The sequence below is a fragment of the Syzygium oleosum genome, unplaced genomic scaffold (genome assembly GCF_021117445.2).
Source record: "Syzygium oleosum isolate NSW1041296 unplaced genomic scaffold, Sole_v2.1 Sole_v2.01, whole genome shotgun sequence".
Taxonomy (NCBI): Eukaryota; Viridiplantae; Streptophyta; class Magnoliopsida; order Myrtales; family Myrtaceae; genus Syzygium; species Syzygium oleosum.
The window spans coordinates 31,481,074-31,497,955 of NW_026607485.1; the positions used below are offsets into that span (position 1 = coordinate 31,481,074).

General features: G+C 45.1%; 2 long non-coding RNA genes across 2 annotated transcripts; one reads left to right on the forward strand and one right to left on the reverse strand.

The window, feature by feature from the left end:
• Positions 1-7,854: 7,854 nt before the first annotated feature.
• Positions 7,855-9,020, forward strand: LOC115662137 (uncharacterized). The gene is made up of 2 exons (XR_008818379.1): positions 7,855-8,355; positions 8,596-9,020. It is a non-coding gene; the product is annotated as an uncharacterized LOC115662137 (long non-coding RNA).
• A 1,203-nt stretch (positions 9,021-10,223) lies between these two features.
• Positions 10,224-12,157, reverse strand: LOC130140464 (uncharacterized). The gene is made up of 2 exons (XR_008818448.1): positions 11,627-12,157; positions 10,224-11,077 (listed from the first exon to the last, which is right to left on the reverse strand). It is a non-coding gene; the product is annotated as an uncharacterized LOC130140464 (long non-coding RNA).
• Positions 12,158-16,882: the final 4,725 nt, after the last annotated feature.

Below are 16,882 nucleotides of genomic sequence, written 5' to 3' on the forward strand. Positions count from 1 at the left end.
CGGTGTTATTCGTGAGAAAGAAAGATGGATCTTTGAGGTTGTGCATAGACTACAGACAGTTAAATCAGGTGACCATTAAGAATAAGTACCCACTACCAAGGATAGATGACCTATTTGATCAGTTGCAAGGAGCATCGATGTTTTCAAAGATCGACTTGAGGACGGGGTACCATCAACTAAGGATTAAAAAGGAGGATATCCCAAAGACGGCATTCAGGACGAGGTATGGGCACTATGAATTCACGGTAATGCCGTTTGGACTGACTAATGCCCCTGCTGCTTTTATGGACTTAATGAATCGGGTATTCAAGGAGTTTTTGGATCAGTTCGTCATCGTCTTCATAGATGATATTTTGGTGTATTCAAAGAGCCCCGAGGAACATGAGGTACACTTGGAAAAGGTTCTACGAACGTTAAGAGAGCATGCACTGTATGCTAAGTTTAGCAAGTGCGAGTTTTGGCTGAACCGAGTAGCATTTCTTGGGCATGTAATTTCTGAAGAAGGAATCTCCGTGGATCCGGCAAAGATTGAAGCAGTGATGGATTGGCCGAGACCGACGACGGTTACTGAGGTTCGAAGTTTCTTAGGACTGGCAGGTTACTATAGACGATTTGTGGAAAGATTCTCAGCAATAGCCACTCCATTGACAAGGTTGCTTAAGAAGAAGACTAAGTTTGAATGGACGGAGAAGTGCGACGTGAGCTTTCAGGAGTTGAAGCAGAGATTGACGACTGCGCTAGTGCTAACGATCCCTTCAGGACCGGGAGGATATGAGATTTATAGCGATGCTTCGCTCAAAGGATTGGGATGCGTGCTAATGCAACATGGAAGGGTGGTTGCTTATGCATCGCGTCAGTTAAGGCCTCATGAGATGAACTACCCAACTCACGACTTGGAATTGGCAGCAATTGTTTTCGCACTTAAGATTTGGAGGCACTATTTATATGGAGAAAGGTTCCAAATTTATACGGACCATCAGAGCCTCAAGTATTTATTTTCGCAGAAAGAATTGAATATGAGGCAAAGGCGTTGGATGGAGCTTTTGAAGGACTATGACTGTGATATTTTGTATAATCCCGGAAAAGCCAACCGGGTAGCGGATGCCTTAAGCCGGAAATCGAGCATGGCGCAATTAATAGTCAAAGAGTGGATTTTATTGGAAGAAGTGCGAGACTCAGAGTTTAAGTTCGAGGTAGGACGCCTCTCCAGTTTGGTGGCAACGTTAAGGATTGAACCGGAAGTGCAAACCAAGATTAAGGCGTTACAGTCTACGGACCCTGAGATTCAGAAAATTCTGGAGATGGATGGCACTAAGAGGAAACCGGACTTCCAAGCGTCCGAGGACGGAATTCTTAAGTTTCGAGGACGGTTGTGCGTGCCCGATGATTTGGAGCTTAAGGAAGAGATTTTATCGGAAGCTCATAGGAGCAATTATAGCATTCATCCGGGCAGCACGAAGATGTACCAGAACCTTCGACAGCATTATTGGTGGAATGGAATGAAGGTGGATGTAGCCAAGCATGTGGCCAAGTGTTTGACGTGCCAACAAGTGAAGGCACAGCATTGTAAACCTGGTGGGATGTTGCAACCGTTGGAAATCCCAGAATGGAAATGGGAGCATATTACGATGGATTTTGTAACGGGATTGCCAAGAAGCCAGAGGGGACACGACTCTATTTGGGTGATAGTGGACAGATTGACCAAGTCAGCGCACTTCCTGGCAGTGCGAAAGGATTTTGAGCTAGAAAAATACGCAGATTTATATGTACGGCAGGTAGTCCGATTGCATGGAGTACCGGTATCGATCACTTCGGACCGTGATCCCCGGTTTTCTCGCGAATTTTTGGAAAAGTCCGCAATTGGCCATGGGGACTAAGTTGCAATTCAAGACGGCCTATCATCCTCGGACGGACGGCCGCCCGAAAGGACGATTCGGACATTGGAAGACATGCTGCGAGCATGTGTTTTGGATTTTAAAGGTGGTTGGGAGGAACAGCTGCATTTAGTCGAATTCGCCTACAATAACAGCTTTCAGCAGAGTATTGGGATGGCGCCGTTTGAAGCACTTTATGGCAGAGCGTGTAGAACACCGTTGTGTTGGGATGAAGTGGGGGAAAGAAGTATAACGGGTCCAGAGTTGGTTCAACAGTCGGTAGAAACAGTAAAAATTATCCGGGAAAGGCTAAGATAAGCTCAGAGCCGTCAGAAAAGTTACGCAGACCGAAGGCGTAGACCGTTGGAGTTTCGAGTTGGCGACCATGTGTTTCTTAAGGTCTCGCCGATGAGAGGACTATCTCGATTTGGCAAGAAAGGGAAACTAAGTCCAAGGTATATAGGCCCATTCGAGATTTTAGAAAGGATTGGGATGTTGGCATATCGTCTCGCCTTGCCGCCGAATTTGTCGCAAGTTCGTAACGTCTTCCACGTGTCAATGTTAAGAAAGTATGAACCGGACCCGACCCACGTGCTGAACTACGAGGAAATAGACGTGGACGACAGAGTGTCGTACGTGGAAAAGCCAGTTCAGATCGAGGACAGAATGGAGCGAGTGTTGAGGAACAAGACAATTCCGATGGTTAAAGTGATTTGGGAACACCATGGAACCGAAGGTGCGACGTGGGAAAGTGAAGAGTTGATGCGACACCAGTACCCCCATTTGTTTGAATAGTTGGGATGGATTATAAATTTCGAGGACGAAATTTTTGTAAGGGGGGAAGAGTTGTGACATTCCGCATTTCGGCCCATAGTTGGGATTTATAAAACGTGTAATTCGTCAGTGTGCTTATAGTAAAATCTCGCCCGGGAACTGATCACTCTCGGTTATTGTTTTAAAATTGAGATTTCGCTAGAATCGCGCTCGATCGAATTTGGCCGTTATTTAGACCCCGAACTTGACAGTCGATTTTCGGGAGTTTCAGGACGAAATAAATTGGACGGTGTCAATATTATCGTAGCCTGCATTGAGATTGTCAGGAATAATGGAAAAAGGGGAGTTTTTGACCGGGTGCGAATTTGGACTAGTAGACATCCCTCGATATAGTTTGATTTAATTAATTCGGCCTTTGTCCCTTTTTATATGCGAGGCTTATTTTGGACCGGTAGATCGCTTTCGATTTTGAATTTGGGTCATCGGATCGCATTTAATATTTGATTGAAGTTAATTTTTTTATTGTTTTTCTCTCTCCTCTCTCCTCTCTCCTCCGCGCGCACGTTCCCCTTCCGACCGCGCACGTTCTCTCTCTCTCTCTCTCTCTCTCTCTCTCTCTCTCTCTCCCCCGGTCACCTTTTCCCCTTACGCACGTTTGCCCCCTGTCGACCCATCCCTTCTCCTTCTCTCTCTTCTTTTTTTTTCTTTTTCTTCTTCCTTCTTTCTTCTTCTTCTTCCTCCTCCTTCGCCGCTCGATCGTTTCTGCTTCTGCTCGCACCAGCCGACGCCGACCGAGCTCGCCTCCAGCCCCGTCGCCGTCGCTGCGCCGCCGTCGCCCGACCGAGCTGTGCCGCCGCTCGTCGCCCGCGACCGCCGCTCGTCGGCCTTGTCCGCCTGTCGCCGGCCCTGTCCACGCTGCACGCGAGCAGTAGCTTGCCGCCGCGTCCGCCGTGGTCCGGCGTTGCCCGGCCCGTCCGCTCGGCCTGTCCTCCGTCGCCCGCCACCCGAGACACCGCCGTGCCACCTCCGCCGCCGCGCGACCCCCTTCCCCTCGTTTCTCTCTTCCCCGACGCCTTCCCGGCCGCTCCCGGGCCTTCGCCGCCACCGCGTGCCGTCGTTCCGCCGCCGCCGCTCGGCCTCCGCCACCCGGCCTTTCCCCGCCCACTTCCGCCGACCGTCGCTCCCCTGGCCGCCACCACCTTTCTTCCTCGTTGTTCTTCCTCCCCGACGCCTTCCCCGTTTGGGCTCCCCGCGCCGCTCGACCAGCCGCCGCGCCGCCGTACTGCCCGCCGCCGTCTTGCCCTGTCTACCACCACCTAGCCCGGCGACCCCGCCCGGCCAGCCGGCGTGCCCGGGCCGTGGCCGAGCCCGCACCCTTGCTCGTACGGTTCGGAGGGGCGTCACTTTGTTCATTCCGGGGTACTGTTCATCCGGGGCCCGCCACTGTTCATTCCGGGGGTGGGGTTTGTTCATCCGGGCCCATTACTTGTTCATTAAAGTATCTTGTTCATCGGGCCCATTATCGTTGATTCCGAACACTTGTTCATCGGGGCCCGTTCTTGTTCATTCGGTATTGTTCATCCGGCCCGTTTTTGAGCCCGTGCGGGTTTTTCCCGAGCCAAATTGAAGTAAGTGACTTCCTAAACCCTACCTAGTACTTTGGGTATTTTATGACTTGTCTCGGGTTTAGAACGGTTAGAGCGTGATTTAATTTAATTATATTATGATATAATTGTGCTAATTGGATTGGATAAAATGATGTGCATGATTTGGGTGATCGTACGTGGCCGACTTGAACGTCGGGTTTGTGGATTGACGTGGTGAGTTGTGAATATGAATGGTTTAATGCAATTGGCGTGAAATTGATTGAATTGAATGGCGTGTGCATGCCTGTCGATTATAAGCCCGGATTGATCGGAGGGCTACGGACTTGGGACGTGTTGACGGCGGTCCGTGTGAAGGCATGAATGGCCGGTGTGCCAAATGGATGCGGGCTTGAGACGTGTTGACGGTGGCCCGTTAGAGGTGTGTTGGACCGGGACGTATTTACGTCGGTCATTGGAAATTGAGCCCGGATTGATCGGAGGGCTACGGACTTGGGACGTGTTGACGGCGGTCCGTGTGAAAGCATGAATGGCCGGTGTGCCAAGTGGGCCCGGGGCGCGATGGCGCGGGCGGTGAGAATGGACCCGAGGCGCGATGGCGCGGGTCGTGAGAAAGATGTTCGGCCACGCATGCGGAAGTGAGTGTGATTGAATTGGCTGGTTGAGCGTGTGATTGAATTGGCTGGTTGAATTAGTTGGATTGATTGAGTGCAAGTGTGGTTGGTGTTTGAGCGGTTGTGATGTGCTATTTAATTACTATTATTGTATTATCACGTTGTGACTAACGTGTAGAGTTGGCATGGGCTTGATGACGAGGTAAGTACAATGATGCGAATTTTATATATTATGGGGTAGATTGCATGTACGACTTGTCTGGGTACGCATTGGCCTACGTGGGGTATAGGGGGTTGCTTATTGAGACTCGTTCTCACGGTTATTATATAACCATTTCAGATCCGCGACCGTGATCGATTCGGAGATGCCGCCAGAGCTCCACAGGAATTGAAAGATAGATCATTTACCCTGTCTTTTGAGTATCTTTTGTAGAGGAGATAAGTTTGTCAACCACCGCCCCCTTTTGAAAATTGTGGCTTTAAATTTGGTAGACTGGGTTATTGTTTTGTAATAGTGACTGATTTATGATGTATGCAATTACTGTTGCGTGCTATCCCTTTGTTATTGTTTATTGTCTGGGTTAATTAATTTCGCTTCCGTTTGCCTTTATTGTTGGGTGTTTCGTTTGGGTCGGCGACGCGTCCTGAGACGTCGCGTTCAATACGACCGTGGAAGGGGTGTCGCGAGCCCGTTGGGGTTCGGGGCGTGACAATTACCATTTAGGCAGTTTCTTTAATTATTCGGTTTCCATTAGTATTAGGAGTCCTATCTCTATATATAAGATGTCCATCTTGTAATCAAGAACACATTATTATTGAATAAAAATTTCGAGTTCTTTGGAGTTGTTCCAAATTTACGCTTCTCTCTGCGTCATATCTGCTCTGCTGTAGATGGACTGTTGCATAATCCAGCATAACCATCAAAATTCATCAGCTCAGCAAAGTTCCAAAAAGGATCCTCCAAGATCGAATTTCTTGTGCCATTATCCAAAGAAGCAGAGCTGTCCCCCTGCACTCCTGGAGGAATCCAGTAACACATACCCTTCTCTTTGGAAGAAAAGGGGTATTCCATTTGAAGTGAAAAAGAAAAAAAACCTTCCCCGCCAAATAGTACAAGAAAATGCTAGAGTCCTATTAGATTGTGTTCACTCGAGTAAGTCACGCTGTTCGCGACATCTTCCTACAATTGGCTACCCTGCAACTGAGATCACACGAGAATTGCAGCAAGTTTCAAAACCAACTATCGAAATCGTTCACCGTCAGGATTGGACAGTAAGACCAGCTCTTCCAAAATCAAATAGCAAACACCTTGCACCACAGACACAACAGTTTTATTTCGCTTCAATCATAACATCATCAAATCTCTAATAAGAAGAACCTTGTTCCAAAATAAGCAAAAGCAAACGATGGCCGGACTAGGAAGTCAAGAATATTCAAATAGGAAAAGTAATTACACGAAGAACATGCTCTGAAGCGGCAAAAAACGAAGTTGTAACGACAGAAAAGCACGAAAGATGATGAAGGGTCGTTACCTCCTCCAATGGAAAAACCCTGCAGGCTTGGTTCAGAGGCACGATGCGCTTAGAAAGAAAATGCACGGCCTGCCCACGATTCAGCGAACATTCAGAAGGCTTGAACTCATCAAACCTCAATGAGTTTGGAAATTGAACTCTTGTGGGTCGTCCACACACTCTCTAGTCCTCTTCTTCGCCGAAACCCTAGCATCGTCCGGAGATGAGCGGCGGTGCGGCGGCATGGCTCGTTGGACGGAGAGAGCAGATTCGTCACTGTAAAGAGAAAAAAAAAACCTTCAAAATAATATATCCCCAAAATTACAAACGAATGCAAAAATGATTGGAAAATCTTTACCTTTCGAGGCGGAGGCGGAGGCGTAGGCAGAGGCGGAGGCGTGGTTCGTCGGACGGTGGAGGCGGCGGCGGCGTGGTTCGTAGGAGGAGAGCTAGGTCGTAAGTCGGAAGGGTCGCGTGAGTCGGGAGAGAGCAGAGCGCGCGCCTGGGGCTGTGAGAGTTGGGGCGCGAGGGTGCCGACGATGAGAGAGGGACTTTATTTTGAAAATTAAAAGTGTTTGACCGCGAAGAAAATATTAGGTGATCCGGGACCGCCAAGTCAGTGTGATCCCGGACCACTCATGAAGCGCCACGTGGACCACGTGGCGCTTGTGGGGCCGGCTCACCGGGATGAAAATTTTGCACAAAAAAAATAATATTCATTATTTCTCCTTAGCCCTGCACGCTAGCCCCTCTCTCTCTGTCCTCTGCACGCATTTATTTCTTCTCTCTCTTCTTCTCCTTCGTTTTCGCATTGAAGAAGAAAACCCATCACTCTTTCCTCTCTCGCTTTCAAATTTATTTTGAATCTCTGCGATTTCGCTCGGCTTCCTCGTTGCTCCACCGCTCCCTCCATGGCGTTGTTGCTGCTCCGGCGATCTTTCGCTCTCTGCTCAGTGCCATACCGTCGAGAAAGGCGCCAGCCACAAGCAAGGTTCCCTCTTCTCCTCTTCCCCCTCGGCTGGATTCTTCGTCGATCCATTTTTTTGTGTGCCCAATTAGAGCGGTTTTGATCGGTCTTTTTCTTTTACTTTTCTCTTTGGTGGTGGTGGGTTCGGTACAAAATGAAGGGGGAGAGGGAGTCCCCTTCTGGTTTTTTGCCACCATTGTTACTGCAAATGAAAACAAACCCAAGCATGATGCTCTGTTCTAAAGGGGCTGCTAGTTAATTTGCTTCGTGCTCTCGTTTGAAGGTTCGAAGGGATGATGACTCTGAGCCAAGGGCAAGCGGCATTGCCGACATTCCGCTCCCGCATTAGCCTCACTAGCGTTGGCCTTGTTCTTACAAACCTGCTTCGGCATTGGAAACAACTGGTTTTGGATCATTGCATTGAGCCCTTTAGCATAAGTGAAGATTGTTTTTCCTTGAAGAGTCCGATTTCTAGTGTTACTCATTTCTGAAGAGCAAAAATCATCTGTGAATATGCTGAACCCTTGATATGATATTTTGCAGTGGAGCGCACTATTGGATGCGGCCACTGTGGAAGGAGCAAATTAAGGTAAAGATGATAGTGGCGGAAGACAAACGCTATCCGAGATTGTTGAGCAGATGAGGAAGGAGCTTTAGCTCAGTGAGAAGGGAATGGTTTATGTAAAAGGCATATTCGAGAGATGACCAACACCCCAACACTTCTGATGGGGTGTTGGTCATCCAACACTCGAAGCAATACTTACTGCAGGGGCATGCTATTACTGGGAAGCTTAATTCTGATGGTAAGGTGGATATAATGCAGACTCTACACAACCTAAATGAAGGTATTGAATTTTCTTGTTTGTTAAATGCCGGATTCCCAAAAATGGTTCATTCATATAGCTCATGACTATCTAGATGAGCTGCCTCAATTTGAACAAGCCTGGAAGAAAAATGCTAGAAAGCATTTGCTTGGTTGGAGTGAGCATTTTGATGGCCATGTTGGACGGGGTGAGTATTGCGGTGAGATTTTTTTTTTTTTTTCCGGCTGCATCTTTTGTGTTAATGACAAGCAAAGCATGAATGTTTCAATTTCTTACTACTGTTAGAGATAGGCTGAATTCCATGGTGAATTTGCTTTGCTGTTAAAGGCCTTAGCGTAACAATCTCAACGTTTTGGTGGAACATTTCATCACTTATCTTGTAAGGGTGGTGTTCTTGTTTCTAATATGCGCCTTTTGTTGGTGCCAGCCACAGTCAAGCATCGCCTTTGTTGGACAAGGGTCATGAAGAGAGGGCAAAAAGATGTGAATTTGTGTCTGAGCTATTATGATCCACCGTCATCGACGATAATTTATGAGTAGGTGAAGAATGGCGGGTGATCTAGAGCTTACGTGATTGAGAATCCAGCCCTACAATCTTTATGGTTGGCTTGGGGGGAATGTGTTGTTTGCTAATGTATTAAAATAGGAAGCAAGGGAATAAGGTTTATAAGCTAAAATGTAATTCTTTGCTTGTCGACTTCGGTTTTGACATGAGGAAACAATGCTGTGCATAGCTCCTGTGTGATGCTTGGACCTCTCAAAAGTAACGATATTGAAGAACTTTTCTTTACGTCTATGTACCATGTATTATTCATAAACGTATCAAAGCATTGTCAAAAAAGCAAGGAATATTGAGTGAGAATTGCCAAATTTTACTGTAGTTAGGACTTGGAAGTAATAGGAATGGAGTGGGGGTAGGATTTTCACGACACCAGGCATCGCATTCAGGCATTGTTATATTCATTCAAGTGGAAAGTTATCATCAGTCAATGCTAGTCTCGCTTGATGATATTTTCCTATGTTTCCAATGACCAAAATAAGACCAAATCACAGTGCATAGGAACGAGAACATTCCATACCACATTAAAACTTTTGACTAGGTTCAAGTCCGAATTTACTCTCTAAGAAGTGAGTTAGCCACTCCTATGCAATTGAATTAGATGGACAAGAGAGAGAACCGCCTGGGAAGAAAAAGGAAGTACTATTGAGAGTGAGGGTGTGCATGGCAAAATTTTTGTACTTGAGAACTGATTTTGCTCAGAAATGGTTCTTTTTAATTTTGCACTCGAGAACTGATTCTGAATATTTAAAAGCGTTTGGTAATGGCCCAAAATTTCCATTCCTGTAATAAAAAAAGAATATAAATGCATTTAGTAGCAGCACAAAATTTCTTTTTTATTAATAATATTTTTAAATATTTTAACATTTCTTTCTTTTTTTTCTCTCCTCCTTGGCCATGGCCGACGACCAGCCACAGGCCAGGGCGTCGTGGCCCTTGCCGACCACAGGCGAGGGTTGCCCTCGCCGCTGGAAAAGGTTGGAGAGGGCTGGATTTTCGCTGCCGCCCTAGCCAGATTCAGCGAGGGCGGCCCTCGCCTATGTTGCCAGTCTCGAGGGCTGGAAAAGGCCGACGAGGGCCACCCTCATCGCTGGCGGCCCTCGCCCAGGCTGCCAGGGTTCAGCCCTCGCCTATGTTGCCAGTCGCTAGTGGTCGATGGCTTGCCAAGCAAGAAGAGCTGAAGAAGAAGAACAGTGAGCAAGAAAGAAGGAAAAAAAAAATTTCTTTTCCAATTCTGATTCTTGTTCCCAGAATCAAGAAGTTACTTTTTTTTACCTCTTGATTCTGTTCTAAATCTAAAACTGATTCTAAGAACAATTTTTTGCAAATTTGTGCCCGGGAACAAAAGGTTTACCAAACAGATTTCTGTTTCAAAACTGATTTTGAGAACAAAAGAACATAAATTATCACTATTTGGCAAGTTGACATGTGCACCCTGATTAACCCACCTCTTCCAAAAATAGGACCCTTCAACCAAAAAATAAATATCACCGATGTAATCACAGAAAAATGGATCCTCTTGGGATCACGAATAGTTATCAGTATGGACAAAAATCCCCCTACTTCTCATCTAAATCTCCCCAAAAAGAAGGATGGGCATGCAAAAAATGGCAGGCCATGTTTATCAATTCGTAAAGACCTAAACTTAACCAACGCGGTGGTAGTCCTGTATACATTATGTTTTGGGTTACATCTCTGACGAAAACATCAAAACATGTTGAGCAAACTCCTCTCATCAGACTTGTTTGTCTAGTTGCCATTTTGTCTATGTGGGAACAAAAGGATGGCGGAGGAATCGTGTAGACCTCGCTCCTCCTGTGCTCAAGGCCACAAGCAGCCAATATAGTATGAGTGGAACACCTCGCTATTTCCTTAAACTCACCATGACTTGCATCGACGATTATATCGATAAGTTCACCACATGTAAGGCACCTTGCGCACCAAGGAAAAAACAAATGCAATAAACACTTGAAAGAAAGCATCATAAAGAGAACAAGTACGGGATTCTAGAGCATAAAATGTATAATAATAGGACCAAAAATCTAGTAGAACATATATATAACTCGCATACCTAAATCAATTTTTCTCAAAAGGCTTTTCAAATGGCTTTTGACCATTGATTGCAATTCCTATTTTGCTCTACGAAAATGGCTATCTTCACTTCCTGCATAAGGAGATGCAGCCATATCAGAACCAAGGCTGGATCGGCTGCTGGACTGATGATGCTGGTCAGGAACTATAGTTGAGCTCATCCCTACGCGTTCGTCCAGAAGCGCCCGGCCAGAACTACTGGGCGTTCTTCTGGACCACCATCTCAAGCACTATGCGAAATTTCACCACTGCCTACCACCTGCAAGTCACCAGACCACCGCCCACCCTCGATAATGACTCCAAAATGATGCGTAACATACAAAATGGAATACCAGTAAAGTGCAGTCAAGTATCGTAAAAAATCAGTATTCAACAGTCCCCGGTTCATGAGAAGGTACCGGACAAGACCCTAAAAGGATAAAAAAAGCATATTGAACCACGGTGACAAAAATCGTTAGTGAAAGATCATTAAGCGAACCCGATCACCACGCATTCGAAGCGACTCAAAATCGGACCTTGGTCCAAACATTCTGTCAAACACATGGTGCGCAGTGGATGTTCGAGCAATTAAAAACTTGAACGCACATCCAGACTTGAAAGAGACCATCAAAACACACTTGTCCAGCGACATACAGCCATAACAAGTTCAAATTCAATCAACTCAGAATTAAAATTTTCCATCTTAAAAGGATTGAAAAAAGGGTAAAAGAAATCAAAACTTCCAACATATCTCAGTGTTTGATTGGGCATGGGCAGAGATGTAGAACCAAGTAAACAATTAGAGTAATGCAAGTTTCATTATCCGTACCTGAATGAAGTGAAAATGGGATCCACATATCTCGGCCGCCCCAGCATATTAATGGGCGAAGGAAAGCTGCGCCAGAGCAGAGACGGAGCGAGCGCCGAAGCAGAGAGCGAGGACGAGGGACCCAAACCTTGGTTTCGTCGGAGCAGGGGCAAAGAAACGAGGAAGCCGAACGAAATTTAAGAGCGAAATCGCAGAGATTCAAAATAAATTTGAAAGAGAGAGAGGAAGAGCGGTGGGTTTTCTCCTTCAATGCAAAAATGAAGGAAAAGAAGAGAGAGAAGAAATAAATGCGTGCAGAAGGAGCGAGAGGGGGGGTAGAGTGCAGGGCTACGGAGAATTAATGAATATTATTTTTTTGTGCAAAATTTTCATCCTGACGAGCCGGCCCCACAAGCTTCATGAGTGGGACCACGCTAACTTGGCAGTCCCCGACCACCTAATGTTGTCTCCGTGAGGTTCCTCGATACGTGTCGCATGGAGAGGCCCTCATTTTTTGCCACGGAGAGGGCACCATTTTCTCGCTCGAGCCTTCCATCTGGCGAGAAAATATTGGGCGAATTTAATACTCCACGTCACCCATGCAGCACAACATTCAAAAGTCAGACATTTGACAATCTGGGCTCACCTTCTGACTCTTCTGTCTCTCTCCCCTGCTCCGTTGCTTTTGCATTTATCGGACGTTTATCTCTCTCTCGGTTGAGGACCCCTTTGCTTCCTCTCCGTCCCCCTGCTCTTCTCGCTAGACTAACAATGAGGAGATCTATACTGAGAGCCAGGAAAAATCAGGTTAGCTTACAGCAGGTATGCTATTCCACATGGGCGAACCTCTTGTTCAAGCCCTTCAGAACCGCCTTTTAGCCGCAAAACTACCCGAAGATTTAGCTTGAGCATAGAGACGCTCGTAGTGACCGGGGATGATGTTATGCCTAACTGGCCGAGCTGCCTTTTTTAGAGGATCATGTCAGGCTTTGAAGAAAAGGATTTTTAGAGAGGCGTGAAAAGTGAGAGAATTGAGATTTCACAACTTTCCCTCTTATTTCAAACCGAAGGATTACATGGCCTTATATAGGCATTGGGGAATACATGCTGGACGAAGGTCCAGGTAAGACAAAACACACCTAGAACAGAGTACATTATTGGACTTCTGTCCACATAAAACAAAACTCACCTAACTAAGTACATTATTTGGCACACTTACTCGTAGAACACTTAAAACCTATTCATAGGTGGAACAGGACCCGGCTATGATATGCTAGAACAATGCCGGTTAGGTGGGATAGTATAAGCTTATCTCCATCCAGAGTTATAGTCATAATCAGAGCTGTCTGAACTGTTTGCACGTTCATATTCTGCTATCTGTTTCTGTATCAGAATGTGTTCAAAATTATCTTCAGTGATGGCTGGCGCTGGGTTTGAGGAAGAGGATGCATGTGTCGAAAGGTCTGGAAAAGCAGTATTTGGAGTGTTTTGTGGTAACAGGAGGTCATTCCACATTCTGATGCGAAGGTTTGGTTGTGAATTTGGTTCAGGTAAGACTGGCTGAGGCAAAACTGGCTGGGGCCAATTTCCTAGTTGTGTGTAGTGGGAGGAAGAGCTGGCGTCAAGTCCAACGGATAAGGACAATGGTCCATAGTCATAGGGGTCTTGAGAGAGTGGTCCACCCCATGGATCCTGAGATGACTGTACTGGATCTTGAGATGACTGTGCTGGATCTCCTATATCTGACATTTCGTGATCTTGTGATAATCCGAGCTGTGCCTGTGCCTGTTCGTGCTCGTATTCTCTGAGTGCTCGTCTTGTTGTAGAGGAAGATCCTTCGTGATCCCATGAGACGGGTGTGAAGTAATCCCATGCTTCTTCTGGAATAATGCGATTTTCTTGGCATAGAATCCTTTGGAGTTCCCTGTAATTATATTCAACAGAACCAATGCGACTGGAGAACGATTTATAGATACGTGCAACCTGGAGTTGTGACTGAGGCTTGTAGGCAGTGGTACCTACTGAGGCAGGAGTATTGGAAATGGTACCATTATTATGCACAAAAGTCCAAGGACGGTGGAAGAGGACAACAGTGTGTGTTTCTGGATCATCTCGGACTTTTTTCACTTCTTCAAGAAAGAGTCGTTTCCAATAAACAGGAGGGTAAAACCATTTGAGGACAGTTAAAAGGTTTTTCTCGTGTTCATTTAGTTGAACGTAATCAGCCAGAAGCAAGTTGGTCAATTGGAGAATAAATTTTCTGGTGAGAAACTCAATAGCTATTACGTATTTGTTGGTTAGATACCATAATAGCCATTTAAGTTTGTCAGGAAAATCATTTTTTCTCCAAAGTAATGGGTGGATGAAAGGGTACCTCGAGTGTAATCCAGAGGAGTCAAGAATAGATCCTCCATGGTGGCGAAAAAGGTCTGTGTGGCATTGCCACATGAGATTGTCAAGATTTTCAATGAGCTTATCCTTTTGAATTTGCTCAATTATCTCTTGAGGATATTCCAAGCTTGGCCAATCTCGAAACCGTTCAATCTTGTACTTGTCTGCCCGGAACGGGAAGGAATGCCTGAGAATATACATGTTGATTTCTGCCGATGCTTTTGGTCTGGAGAGAAAATCTGCAAGCACATTTTTCTTTCCTGCAATGTGTTTGGTTTCGAAAGAGTATTTTGAAAACCATTCAGCCCATCTAAGTAGCTGAGGATGAGGGATCTGCTTCTGCTTGAATTTGGTCATTTGGGGAAAAGAAGCCATATCCAGTTCTACCAGAAAATGGTGGCCAATAAGATGGAATTCAAACTTTTTTATTCCATTCTTTACTGCCAAAATTTCCTTGAAGATAGAATGATAATGCATTTCTGCCTGAGAAAACTTGTCACTTTTGTAAGCGCAAAGATGTCGCTTACCATGAAGTTCTTCGAACAATATGGCCGCCCAATATTCAAAACTGGCATCAGTCTGCAAGATTCTCTTGCCTGTGGATGGGATTTGCAGAGGGGGAAGATCTTGCATAATTTCTTTGAGTTCCGCAACTGCTTTGGTTTGTACCTTTTCCCATGGCACTGGATGCTTTTTTAACATCAGTTGCAAAGGAATTAACAACCTTGCAATATTCGGTACAAAATCTCTAAGATAATTGATTATTCCGAGAAATTGTTGAACTTGCTGGGTCGTAAAATTCTTTTCAGGAAATTTTAGTAATTCCTTGGCGATGTGCGGTCCCGGATAATATGTACCTTTGTTAAGGTGCATGCCTAGGAATTCAACTTCTGTCTGGGCGATGGTCATCTTTTTCTGAGAAAGCATGATGCCATGTTTCTTCACAATTTCTGCAAACTGCTCGAGAAGTCGACAGTGAGATTCTTCGTCTGGGCTGTAGAGCAATATGTCATCAATATAGACAGCTGCACTGGATAAGATTGGCTGGAATATGCTACACATAGTCTTCTGGAATAAGGAAGGAGCAACCTTGAGACCAAATGGAAGAACTCGCCATTGAAAGTGTTGGTTGGGGATACAGAATCCCGTCTTTGGTCTATCATCAGGATGAATGCCCAATTGCCAAAATCCGGCTTTAAGATCAAACTTTGAGTAAATATGGGCTTTAGTGATTCCCGCAAAAAGGGAATTTCGAGAAGGCAAAGGGAATTTGTCGTCTTGGAGGAAAAGATTGAGAGGCTGGTAGTTGATCACCAATCTCATTTTTCCTCGATTTTGCTCAGCACGTTTATTGTCATAGAAAGCTTCACAAGCCCATTGAGAATTTGAAGTTTCAATAAGGCCTTGTTGTAACAATTCTGAGCATTCTTTTTGAGCAAGAGTCAAATGCTTTGGATTAATTCTCGAATGACTTGCCTTTGTAGGATTTACATCCTCATTTTTCTTGAAGGGGAGTCGAACATAGAATTCTGGATTTTTCCATAAAGGATGAGAACATTTTTGAGAGAATTCAGAATGATTTTCTGAGCATGATTCCAACAGTTTCTGCATGATTGGATCTAACGAGCTCATTTGAATGGAAAAGAGTCTTTGGATATTGACGAATTCAGAGAATTGGTCTTTATACCTAAGTCCTTTTCCAGGAACGATTCTCAAGTCTGGAAGTTGAGTCATGATATCCCACCCAATAATCAAGTCTTTATTGGGAAGACTAGATCCAAGAATTCTGGTGGTAATGGAACACTGGGGGAAAAACTGAATGGACACAGGTGTGGTGCAAACATTTGTAGAAAAAGCGTCTCCTGAAGCAGAGTTGAAATGCCGAACACAGGAAGTCCAATATTCTTCAGGGAGAACTTTAGTGTCTAGGATTGAAGCACTAGCGCCAGTATCTATGAGGGCAATGACTGAAATTAGTTTGGCGAACTTTGAGAGATAGATTTTGACTGGGAAGTGGGGACAATGAAGTTGACTAGAATGTATACTAGGGTCCAGATTTTCTAGTTGTGATGATAGATGGAAAAGTTCTTCAGGTTCTAAATCAGAGTCTGTTTCACTGGTGGTGAAATAAGGAATGATGCAAAGTGTTTGGTCAGTGGGATTTTCATCGACAGAGAACAGGGATTCGATATCATCATTGTCAAGAGAGATTCCTGTCTCGAGTTCGATATTATGAATGAGATGATTCTGACCTTTTTTTGCCTGGGGGCAATTTTTGGCAAAGTGGCCCTTCTTGTTGCAAATGAAGCAACGATTTGGTTTCTTGCGTCCAGTGAATTTCTTCATTTCCGCAGGAATCGCCATTTCTTCCTTCTCCTGAAGTGCTTGTTTCTTTTCACTCGATACTTTTTGAAGTGCTTGTTTTTCTTTGAATATTCTCCGTAGGAACTGTCACAATCTTTCTTCGAACATTTGATCTTCAAATATTGTTTGGAGCAAGCACCATCAAGTTCACGATTGTCTCTGATGTAGTTCTTCATCATCTGTCTTCGGAGGCAAAGTTCATCAAGACAAAGATGAATTTCTTGTTGCAGTTCTCCAAAGGGAATATCAACAATTCTTCTTTGCTTGTTAAGAAAAGATCTCTCAACCTGTTGGGAGAGTTCTTTAGGAATGGAGGCTAAGAAGACTTGTTTCAGATTTGAATCAGCTCCTAGACCATAAAAGAGTTTAAGCATTTCTCTGTAATGGTGATCTAGGTGCCTTTTTTGAAGAGAACAACATTTTCTTTCAAAATATTCTCTTCTTTTGAGCTCAAAAAGATCAGCAGGTTTTCCTATGAAATATAGGTAAATGATTCTAATGGCTTGGGAAAAGTCTTGCAGA